This window comes from Xenopus tropicalis, chromosome 3 (genome assembly GCF_000004195.4).
Source record: "Xenopus tropicalis strain Nigerian chromosome 3, UCB_Xtro_10.0, whole genome shotgun sequence".
NCBI lineage: Eukaryota > Metazoa > Chordata > Amphibia > Anura > Pipidae > Xenopus > Xenopus tropicalis.
Genome location: NC_030679.2, coordinates 62,184,369 through 62,196,722, shown reverse-complemented (window position 1 = coordinate 62,196,722; position 12,354 = coordinate 62,184,369). Strand labels below are relative to the sequence as shown.

Here is a 12,354-nt window from a genome sequence, read left to right as displayed (position 1 = left end):
TAACATGTAGTAATAATGTGAATGCAGACTTGGCAATATAATGCTGAAACATACTACTGATGAGATATTTTTAGTGTCTAAAGATGTAAAACAAAAATGCTGATTATCCATGGTTCTCTTTAAATGTATTGTATAGAACATTTTAGTTCTATAGTCCAAAGTGGTGTAGAATTATAAAACTATTTGGGAGTTGCTTCAACCTGCAGCATTCTATACTGTGTGGTATATTCAATTGTAGGTGCTTAGTAGCTTGAAAGTTGGGGTAGATGTGTCCAGAAGATGACCAAAAGCTTGCCTTCCTGTCTTTATATAAAAGAATCCAAGTGAAGACACTGCAAGTAATATGTAACTAACTATACTGCTTTGCATTGCTCTTATTAAAAAAATTTTTTTATTTAAACAATTAAGTCTGGGAATAGGAAAGGACTGTAAGAAACAAAAAAGTTGAAAATTATGGTGTATTGGAATAAGCAGATTTCACAACCTCAAATCTGATGTAACTTTTTAGTTAAGAGGTTTGGATAAAAGAGTTATTTAATGCCATGGCAGTAGTTTGATGTCTCTGAGATTTGTTTACTTCACTGACAAGTAATACAACACATCACAGGTCAAGAACAAAAAGAATACACAGCTAGTTGAAAGGAGTTTAGCCATTGGAAGAAGCCCTCTAATTTCATCAAGGTTTTGCAGAGCCCATGTTTTATTTGGCCAAAGAAAGTGAACAACATTTTCTTTGCAAATTCATTTGAATCCCCTATAGACATTCTTTCTATAGAGACATTTTAACTTAGAACTCTTTAAGGTTGAAACAAAAAGATCAAAACACCATTTTATGCATTTTGCAGAGTATAGTTTGCTAGTAATTTGCATTTTATATGAATTCTTCATTTTACATTATTATTTAAAGCAATATTGTTTGCAACATACTTTTATCCATCTTGCCCACCATCTGCCATATTTTATCTAATAGAAAAATACTTTTAAAAATACATGTAGCTGTTAATCACATTCTAATGTGATTTTATTAAAAATTCTGACTCTATCCTATGATTAAGTTATTTCTTCATTACAGCAAGAAGATTGAGGTGAGGGTTAAGTTAGAACTGAAGTACCTAATCACTGCCCACTGGACCAAGATAGTCAATGACAACCTGCAAGGAACCCAGCAAATGGATATGTGATTTCAGGAAAACTATAAATACTAATCCTAACTCAAGATTATGTTCAGGTCCAGTGATGATTTTTTAAAGATACTGCCAAGTCTGCAAGCATACCTTACAAGAAACATAGAACCATGCAAGTATGGGTTGTTTACACTGGAAAAGAGGTACAGAGAGAAAAGACTAAAGCTAATAAAGTATATTGATGGTCTCAAGTATGAAGTAAGGCTGGTCAAACCGATATTGTTTACACTGTTAAAAAGGCACTTAATGGTGGATATGGTTACTATGTATAAATATACAAGGGAGCCATACTAACAAAAACCCTTTCTTGCCTTATTCATGTTCTAATGTATTTTCCAGAAAACACGGGAAATCCCTTGAGATTTGTAGAAAGGAGGTTTGATTTTAGGATGTAAATTATGGAATTCTTGGAAGTTTGTACAGAAGGATACAATATGTGGTTTCAAGAAAGGGTTAGATGACTTTTTGCAAATAGAGTAACTTTTGTCCTTTTGATGTTGTGATGGACCTTTTTTCCTTTTCCCTGTGGCATGTTGTAGATGGATTCAGAGGGGTTTCTTATTACCTTCTTAGGTAAAATTTACTTGGGCACAACACCTACAGGGCAGGTATTAATAGATTCTTAGATTCAACAAACAATAGGAAGATCATTGACCAGTCAAAACAAATCAGCAGACTGCTGAAAAAGTCCTTGGTATAATAAGTTGCTGCTTATCACAAAGTGTAAAAAAGACAGCAGCTGGAGAAAGGAAAGAGTTTGTTTATACAGAGGGTTGTAAGTGGGCTGATCATTTGCATTTGGTATTGCAGAATATGAGTTATAAAAAGGCAACCATACTGTATTGCATTTTAAAAATTATGTTTATTGTCAAGCTTTACTTATACCTTGTAAAAGCACTATCATATTTCCCAGCACTATTCTATATGCAGATGGTAATTACATAAAGAAGACAGCACTCTACATTTACAAACAATAAAAGAGAAAGAATTGGTTTCCATCACAGTGCCAACAAATGAACGCCTCAAATAAATTGCCAAAAAGCCAAGAAAATGGCCTTTGGCCTTAACCACTGAATTGCTGTGACTGTGTTCCTATGTAATGTAATATTAATATAACAGGGGCTGGCTCTGGGTTTTTTACTCACAGGCCAAGAATTAAAATTTACAAGAATATATATCTGTAGATCTAAATGATCAAGCTGTACTATACATGAATAATGATACATGCAGTATAACTAATTTTAGACACATGCAATAGAATGCAGCCTCTCTAATTCTTACATACCGCTTGGAAGAAGGATAGTTCCCATAATTAACTTGTACATTTTAGCTTTAATCAATTATGCATTACATTTTTTGTTTTAATCTGAATTACCATTGGTTCTCCTTATGGAGTGTGAGATTAATCAAAAATGTATAACATCCTTCTGCATTTATTTTGAGAATTGCTATTTCAAAATGTAAAAAAATCAAGGCAATTTAATGGTTAGCATCACTCTATATTTTACCCCATATGCATCAAAGGAATTAAATCAGAAAATTAAATTTGAAAAAATATTACTGCAATTACAAACCTCAAGATAATCATATTGCAACAATGTAATTCACAGTTTGAATGGCTAATTTGTGTTGCATTTTGGATTAAGTAACATGAATTGAATATTTATTCTGCTACTTTGATCTCTGGGTAGTAACAATTAACAAATTCCACTTTTTAATTTACAAAAAAAATCTAAGCATTATTTCTGTATATAAAAGTTAAATGTATCTGTTTTACTTCAAAAACATTCCCTGCTTTACTTTGAAAACAAGCATAATTTCGGCGGTAGGGGATAAAAACATCCCAATCTGGTAGAAGTCTATGATCCAAATATTTAAATTCTGCATATTTAGCAATTTTTTTATCCACACTGCATAGTTATTTCTCAAAAGTCTAACAGAATTACAGGCAGTCACAAAACGGCATGCATTGGATGATTTATCTAAGTAGATTCTAATTTGTATCTGTGATGGTAAATCACACACAAGTTTGTACTCAATACTAGTATCAATGAATCACATGGTGGTAAAATGGTGTGTGCATGTAATTCATCAGCTAAAATGTGTGTATAGGTGCAACATGAAAAGGGTCTCTTGTAAATAACACATCCTCAAGGCAGGTGTTTATTCCAGGGAAACCTTGACATGGCACCTTACTCAAAAAAAACATGCATCAGCCATTTTGGTGCAATGTATCATTTTAAAAGAGCAGGTATGGGTGCAAGTACCTATGCCAACAAATGTAGCAGCTGCATTAGAAAATGCAATCAGAAATCTTTTTGAAAAAATACTGATTCTTCCACTCCAAATAATTGCTCCCTGGTACCATGCTGATAAAGGCAAAGAAATAATCAAAATCCACTCCAAATGTCCATGCTGTCTGGGGTCTTGATTGTTTGGGGATGGCCACAATATTAATGATGTACTTGGCTATAACTAAGCAAGCATAAATTCATGCTGCTGGCTCCTTGTATCGTTTTAAATGCTTAAATGTGTTTTTCGTAACCTTTAGAAATGGTGCTCCAAATTGGAAAACCCCAGGTCCCAAGCTTTCTAGATAGTAGATCTTATATCTGTACTAGTGAAGTTGGTCAAGTCCCTTTTCATTTCTCTTCATAGAAGACAATCTGAAAATTACTGTGACAGAAAAACAATACTATCATTTGTAGCATTTCCCTGTCCCCACAATAATGCCTGGATCCCTGAAAAGATGTTTCAGTCCTACAGATGTCCCTTCCCTGTTCTCAGAGTAACCTCAGGAGTTACAGGCTGATAACCATGGTGACCTAAATAAGTCAGATTAATTACATGTATAGCTCTATATGGAGCTGTCATATGTTAGATACAAACTGGCTAGAACTTAGTAGTAGGTTATAATGTAGACAGTTGCTAATTTTGGTGTAGAACAGGTATTTAACTTTAAGAATAATATTTGGTAGTATGTCGACAATTAGATTGCAGTTCAGTTGCTGGACATAAGGAGGAAGAATAGGAATGCTAATAATTAAAAAACCATAAATATTTTAAAATTAGAGATGATTTAAATAGGTCCATTTTTAACACACTGAAAGATAATTTCAAGATGGAAGAATTCATCTTTTACAAGAATTTTCTATTTTAGAGCTCTCTGACCAGCCAGCTAATTATCAGGAACAGATAAAAAGTGACACAGTGGTACAAATAATAACTGATTACCAACAAAATTATTTTTATCTATTGCAGTAAATACTGAACAGGGGACTCACAGAAACTGCAGACCCCCCTCAAAAGCTAACCTACCAAGAGCAGAATGTGGGTGTGGTCTTCATTAACGTGATCATTAAACTGATTCAGAATGAGCTTAACCCTGGCACTAGAGACAATATGTTGTTGTAATAAATTAGCCAGCATTATTACTTTGCATCTCCAATACCAAAATTGCCATACAAACAGTAAATTTTGCATGAATGTTATATACTACAGACAAATTATTTTACACATCAATAACGTGTAAGTAGCCCTTGTTCAATAACTTTTATAATCCCGCAAACTGTTGTTGGTAAAGGATGTATTTCTATAACCTGAATACATTTAAAATTTTTAATTAAACTTGTATTTGTATAATAACTACATTAAAAAGAGGATTCACTGGGTTGAATGGCACATACTTTTCTATGACCTCTAGTGATATATTAATATTCTTTAGGTATTTGAATATTATTGTACCAGTAATAAAAAATGTCATGAGCATTTAAACATAACCCTTTCAAGGAATTTCTTGCCCTCTGTTTAAAAGTCACGTTTTGACCTTTTCTGAGCTATGTAAGCTTGTAGCATATACGAATATGTCATTGGGCCTTGTGGCTGTAAATGGATTAAAGAGTTTCCTAAAAGGATTATAAACATTGTACTAAAGGAAGCTTGCTGTCACTGTTACAAACTCTCAATCTATCTCATTCCCTCTCTCTCTATATATATACATATATATCTGTGTGTTTGTTTAACCTGAATCCTTTAGTTCAGTAAAAACTCCTCTACAGCTTAGTAATACTTTGTCATGATAAATGACTTTCTTGGAGAAAATGATATAGTGGCAAGCTGGCTAAAAATGGCAAAGTTCAGTATGTCAAAGATTATTTCATCATGTCTCTGAAAGCGACTCTGTAGGTGGACATTTTGAGATAGAATTATGGTTTCATGTGATTCATTTTCTCCTTCATTCCACTGCTACAGTGCCAAGGTCAAATGGCCATCATGACTCTTGTTTACGAAGGAGAAAGTAACCAGATATGCTTCCTTTACATCTGCCATATTATATTTGATTACCTCATACTGAGTCAGCATTTATTCATCCTGCTTGCACTAACAATATGGAACGGAAAGGATTTGTTTCTTGTATCATTATACAAAAGCAATATCTTTGTCTATGGTAATATAATTATACTTTTAGAATACTAAACTTTTTTGAAACACCACAATAGTTAGCAAACAAATATTTAATTAAGAATGGTATGTAAAAATTAATATTTTGCAAATTATCATCTTTCCCCTAAAATGAACCAAACTTCTGTACTTTAGTATTGTCAGGCAAGTGCTGAAGTTTTGCCTAAGCTGATATATAAGAGATGCAGCTTATTTTTGAAACCTGGATCAGTTAGCTGTATACATGACTTATTGCAGCTAGAATGATATCCCCATGGTTAAGGAATGAATACATGGACCATCTCAACCATCCAAAACTTTATTGTGTTGGTACTGAGTTAGGATGTTGGACCAGTGGCTTAAGGGCATAATGCAGTAGAAGTGGATATGACAACACAGAGGGCTTGCCTAGACTCAAAGAAATGAGAGACTGGGAATAAAAAAGACACGTAATCACAGCTACTCCAGGTATGCATCTCTGGTTTACCTGTAGCTTGGGTACAGGAAAATATTTAACTGTATGTTAAGCAAATACAACTGCAAATACACCTGCTTCTGAATTTTAAAGAGTACGTAAAAATGACAGTCAGCAAGTAAAATGAGAGCTGATAGCAATAATGACTCATGAAGACCGATCACACTTCCAAAATTCATCAAGAGTTGTCATAAATGTGTAACATATGCTATTAAATTAGCATAGGTAAATTTAAATCAAAACTATACCATTTTCCATGTACAATTTTGCTGACTTACAAGGAAAATTAATTTCCAATAACACCTTGCTGTACACACAATCTACACAAGGGAATGTGCAACACACCTCTGGTGAGTTGAATGCTGCTAACAGCTTCAAGTTACAACTTGAAGTTTGGTGGTAAACAAATAATCAGAGGTGTGTAGTATATTCCCCTGAGTATATTAAGGAATGGCCTCTCTTACACACAGAAATATGTATATAAGCCTTACAGATGCTTGGCTTGCTGGATGATGAACACATAGCACAAATTCTATATTAATATCCATGAATTAGGTATGATGACCCTAGCATGTAACAGAATTGTTATAAATAAATATATATATCAGATGGCACATGACCCTGACCTCAAACAGGTTATAACCCTGGGTTCCTTATTCAAGTCAGCAGGAAGATATTCACTGTAAGTTTATTATATACCACTACTAGAGGTCACAGCAATCAAAATACCTCCTGACCCATACACCATACAGCAGAGAAGTAAAGCTAAAAAAGTATGAATACTTCAAAATTATATAAAATAACTAATAATACAGTAGCTTTAATAGGAGGGGCAACAATCAACAAGAACTGCCACTTCCCTACATTACATAGGCGGCAGCTGATATAGGAATGATGGGAACTATCAATCTTCGGTATCTGTAGTGCTTAACGCTGTCTGTGCCTCAGCTGTTACATTTGATATTGATAGGCAAAGGTGGAACTGAGAATTTGCAACAAAATATCAAAAATATCAAATGTGTATTTGAAATGAACATTTATTGACATAATACAGAGTTAGAATTTAGGATAATAGAGGACACTCCGGGCTAACTATAATACCTCCCTAAGGAAGTTTTTTCTGGTGTGCAGGGTTTATATGGGGTTTTAATTATACAGAGTTAGACTGTGTGTGATTCTAAAACAGACAAAAAGCAAAACCTTTTTGTTATGTCAAAACACAAAAACACAAACTGATTGTGTGACGTAGTTCTATACAGCAGGTCTTTGACTTTTAGCATGACTTTTAGTTCATCAGAAAAGGCAAATACTGAAGGAGATCATTTCTTCAGCCATGTCAGCATACTTTACCACAATGTAAAAGACAGTTATCCATTTATTATTGCACATACAGTAGCTGTTGCAGAAACACCATCTTAATGTAAAAAGCTATAGGTAATATATTAACTGGGGCTTTAATGTGCATCTGCCTGTGTTAAGCTGCTTCTCTGTTCAGCTGCTTCAGTCATTTTGGGATAACCTAAATTACATGTACTAAAATAAGTTTATTAAGCCACTACACGACTTTGCAAGTGCAATAATGTTCCAAGTTGTTACCCTATGCCCTGTGGCAATTATCGCTGCTCTCTGACAAACACTTAGAACAATATTCTCACAATGACAAGAACCATGGATTTATGCTCTTAAATATAACTCAAATTGGTTTCCCATGGAGTTTAACATTTTACACCTACATTAAAATTGTTGGATTATAACCAGAGACTGCACATAAAATAAAGATTTTTTCAAGTAAGTGGAATTTAAATTACAGAGATTTGTGATGAAAAAGAATGTGCAGCTCAGTGATGGTGTCCTTTCTTCTGTCTGCTCCAGCATGACTAATGACTTCTAATTCTAACATACAGTACACACACATGTCATTAACACACATAAAGCTATTGAATCACTGTCCTTTTGTCCTTGTTGTTAAGCCAACAAAAGATTTATACAGCTTAAGGGAGACTTGCTAACAAAAGTAGAAGGCTAAATGCAATGTGGTTTAGAGAAGAAAATATAAAATTGTTACAAAAATCCTGTTTTTTTTGTCGTTTCAAATCAAACTTTAATTAAAACGGACTAATGTGCCATGTGCAGACCTCCCTAAGTCATTTTTATTGCCCTCAGTCTGCCCATGGGCTTCACAGAGCTCATCTTATGACATCACAACTTGACCAGAACTGATTTACATCATTATCTAAAATTCTGAAAAAATTAACACACATTTAGTAAGAAATATAATTCTATTCATTAAACACGGGAAATAAGACACAATATCCTCAGTGACAATCAAAGGAAGAAATTGATTTGTGAGCTAACATCTGCTTGCATATTCCAGCCAACTGTTGTGTGTGTGTGTGTGTGTGTGTGTGTGAGCAGTCATTTAGGACTACACTTGGAAAGCTTTCCAGCTACAGATCTTGCCCTAGTGCATCCCATCTGACACAATCATTCAGCTGGGTCTAAGGAATAATAGACAGAGGCAGCTTGTATCAGTAATGGGGGGATTACAAAGTGCTGAAATGCCCCTAGAAAATCTTTCTGATGAGTACATGTTATTTACATGGTCTGTGTTATGCTAGATCTGGTTATTGATCTATTTATTTTGAATAATACAAAGCAAGAATTGTATTCTATACAATCAGTGTTTATATTTGAAATAACAGTGACCTGGAAACATGATATGGAAAACATCTACTGGATGCTCAGCCCATTGTGAGACTCTTGGGCTTCCGCACTGTGTTCATATTATATGGACTCTTTCATGTCTCACAGCACTTTAATTTGGCATTTTAACACACCAAGCTACAGGCAGATAAAATCTTTCATTGCTATCTGTAAAACTTTTAGCATTAAGTGTGGCATAGGATTGGTATCTGCATTTACCCAAGCACAAGGGCACTTACAGTGTAAGGTCAGCTTGTGACATATGCTATTCCTTGCCTCATTACTGTAAGGGGAGGGGCCACAATGGGACATTCTCTGATAATATATGCAGTTCAGTATAGATTTGTGGAAATTTTGGATTTCTTCCACCTGTTCAGGAGTACACATAAACACACTGTTTTACTTGCCAACAATTTTGGAAAACACAGAAAACAATCTTAGCATAATGCTGTGATGTAGCCAGTATCAGTATTTTTGCTCCACTGACCCAGAAAAAGTTACATTTAGCCATACTGCCACACAAAGGTATAAGGAGATTTATTTCTTGTACTGGCCAAATAGGGCTAAAAATATCTAGATTCCAGAACACCCCCAGCCCCTTTTTTCAGATAATTCATTTCATATTTCATAGCAGTGTAATGCCCTCTAGAGATCTACAGAACATTGTCCTGCTTTCCCTCTTCTTCAGCACATGCATATCATTATTATTTTGCTGACTTAGAAACCAAGAATAGCCCCAGACAGATTTATTATGACCCATTTTTATAGAAGGTCTGTAGCAGTTAAGGTAGCCCTGTACCCACAAACCATTCCTTGCCAGTTTCGTTCATTTGCACAAATCCTGCCCCAGGACCCATGCACATAACAATGCATTTTTCCAACCAAGGATTTAGGAGCTACATTCTGTTTTAGGGTGTTAGCAACTCAGCATTTAAAGCCATTAAGTGCACAGAGCTGAAGAGGCAGCAGATGTCAGATGGTTGACACTTGCAATCAACAGCAATTAAGTAATCACCGGGCTTTTTAACCAAGCATGTCAAGTAAAAGAGAAACTCAGAGCAGTTGTATGGAAAGCCAAGTTGCCTGGTGATTATATTGCTTTCCCAATCCAAGGAGCTTGCATGATTTGGTACCTTGCTCATTATATTAATCAGTAGGGGATATCAGATTGGGGAATGTGAAAGAGGTACTTGAGTATGTAAATCCCACTGACATTTTGACCTTTCCTGTGCATGTTTAATCTGCTAATGAAAAAGGGGATCCAGGCAGGGTAGAGCAGAAACTGGCATTGATCAGCTGATCACAGTAGTAACTTGTGCTGCATGTATTGCCTACTTCACTAGCAATCTTTGTTGCCACAAAATGGTAATAGATATAATGTCAGTGGCAATGTCGAACCTGCCATACCTCCCTTAACTGTTGTTGGACTATAGCTTCAAGCACACCTAATAGCCTATAGCTGCCAAAAGGATGCTGGGAGCTGTAGTACAGAAGCAGTTGAAGATTAAAAATTGATATGCCAAAGACAATAGAGCTATTAAGTGCTTACCTGGCAAAGAGCTATCTTTCCTTTAGTCTTGCTGCCTCGTAGCCTAGAAGTGGTCCCTCTCTTCTTTCCTCACATATGGAGAAGCTGCAGCACAGACCCCTATGTGCAGTGACAGGAGATGGGCAATGTGCACAGTCTTTCAGCTGATCCTTATTCCCCACTGTACCTATACACAGGGTGGCACGGCTCCGCTCACCCAGCAACAATGGCTCATGTGCCCAAGTTTGTGCTCTCGGTACAGGGGAGACTGGGATGAGATGACACTAGATTGTTAGGACTGGAGCATCACACACTGCAGCCTCTCCGGCATCCCTCCAGTGAGAAGGCGGGGCATAGCCTGACTCTAGCAACCCATTGGCTCCCAGCTCAGGATGCTGCCCTGAATATCCAATCTAGCAGCACAAATAGGAGGTGGACCTGCACATCCCATCCATTACTATCCCCCAGATGGGCAGGGGCAAGGGAGGAAGGAGATCCCGGCGAATGACAATCAAGGACACCGTGTGAGTCCTTTGGACCAGCAAAGTGACCCCCGGCTGTTACTTTGCAACTGTGCGCAGAAATTGGAAGGGGCGGAAATACAAAAATGGCATCTGGCTGTGACCCGAATATGCCCTGCCACACCTCAGTCTCCCGGGACAGGCTGCGATTTATCATCCAAAACAAACCTTGTAGTACAGGGAGGCACAGCTGGGGGGATGGGAGGGAAGGCAAGGATGCTGCTCATGCCACTAATCACACAGCAACCTCCATGCCCTGCTGCAAGCATAATACAGTCATATATATATTTATATACAGTATCATGGCAGCAGGTTCGGCCAAGGTCTGTGTGGGGAAACACGAAATCGAATTGGCTGCTTTCGTTTCATTGCGTTTGTTTTATTGCTAAAGCTTCTATATAATAAGGTTATATCGTTTAGCTCGGTAAGTGACAGATGGGGAAAGTGAGTCCTAACAAGTTGTGGAAGGCTGAGCCGCCCTCTGTTTTAGCGCTGAGCCCACTGAGCCTGGCACAGCAGCCCGGGCAGAGCGGTGTTTCAAGCGGACGCTCAGTGGGTAGTGATGCTGCGGGCTGTGCGCTCTCTCCCGGGTACTGCTGCCTGTGACTGACACACAAGCTAATGTGGGAGTAGGGAGGGGGAGTAGGGAGGGGGAGAATCAGAACAAGCCTTTAACACTTTCATTGCCAACTGAGATGCTCAAGGAACAGCTGGCTCCATTCTTATATTCTGCCATTTTAACCTAGATTCACTCACTGGCTAGGGAATATGAACTCCTGAGCTGGAGGGGTTGCAGAGAGTGAGCTTGTGAGGGGAGTGAATTAAATGTTCAACAGAAAACAGATTGTGCTATTTATAATTACATTATCGGAGCCTCATTTGGGGAAAATGAGGGAATATGTTGATCACCTCTTTTTTAGTACTACAAGGTGCATAATGCAAGATACTGTTCAAATATCTGCAGGGTTGTGGACCATGTATGTACAGATCACTTAATGTAGTTTCACTCTATACAGTTTCACAAGTGCTCCATGCTGGTATCTTCTTATTTTATGTAAAACTGATAAAACGTTTGGGCAAATATTTACAAAACCAGTATATATATATATTTTTCATAATATTCCCATATTAAGATGCAACTAAAGCCCTGTCGGGGATGGGTAATAATGGGGATCTGTAATTCCCAGAATGTAGAAAATATTTTTTTTAAGGAGAGCCAACTCCCAGAAAATAACTAAATATGTCAAATAAAAGTTAAAAATAAAGTTTAAGTTAACTTATGAGACCTGTAGCACATAAGATGTGTGGTACAGGCACTAGAGATGTAGCGAACTGTTCGCCGGAGAACTAATTCGCACGAAAATCGGGTGTTTGCAAGTTCGCGAACTTTTAGCGATGTTCGCAATTTTGGGTTCGCCTTAGCTGGAGCCAAATTTTGACCTCTCACCCCAGAGCCAGCATATACATGGCAGCCAATCAGGCAGCTCTCCCTCCTGGACCACC

General features: G+C 36.9%; 1 protein-coding gene across 4 annotated transcripts in view; it reads right to left on the bottom strand.

The window, feature by feature from the left end:
- The window catches only part of syt1 (synaptotagmin 1), a 269,823-nt gene extending 258,442 nt beyond the window's left edge, over positions 1–11,381 (bottom strand). For all 4 annotated transcript variants that reach the window (XM_018092261.2, XM_018092263.2, XM_018092262.2 and 1 more), the window contains exon 1: positions 10,352–11,381. The gene's annotated coding sequence lies outside the window, so the exon portion shown is untranslated. The remainder of the gene's footprint in view (positions 1–10,351) is intronic.
- Positions 11,382–12,354: the final 973 nt, after the last annotated feature.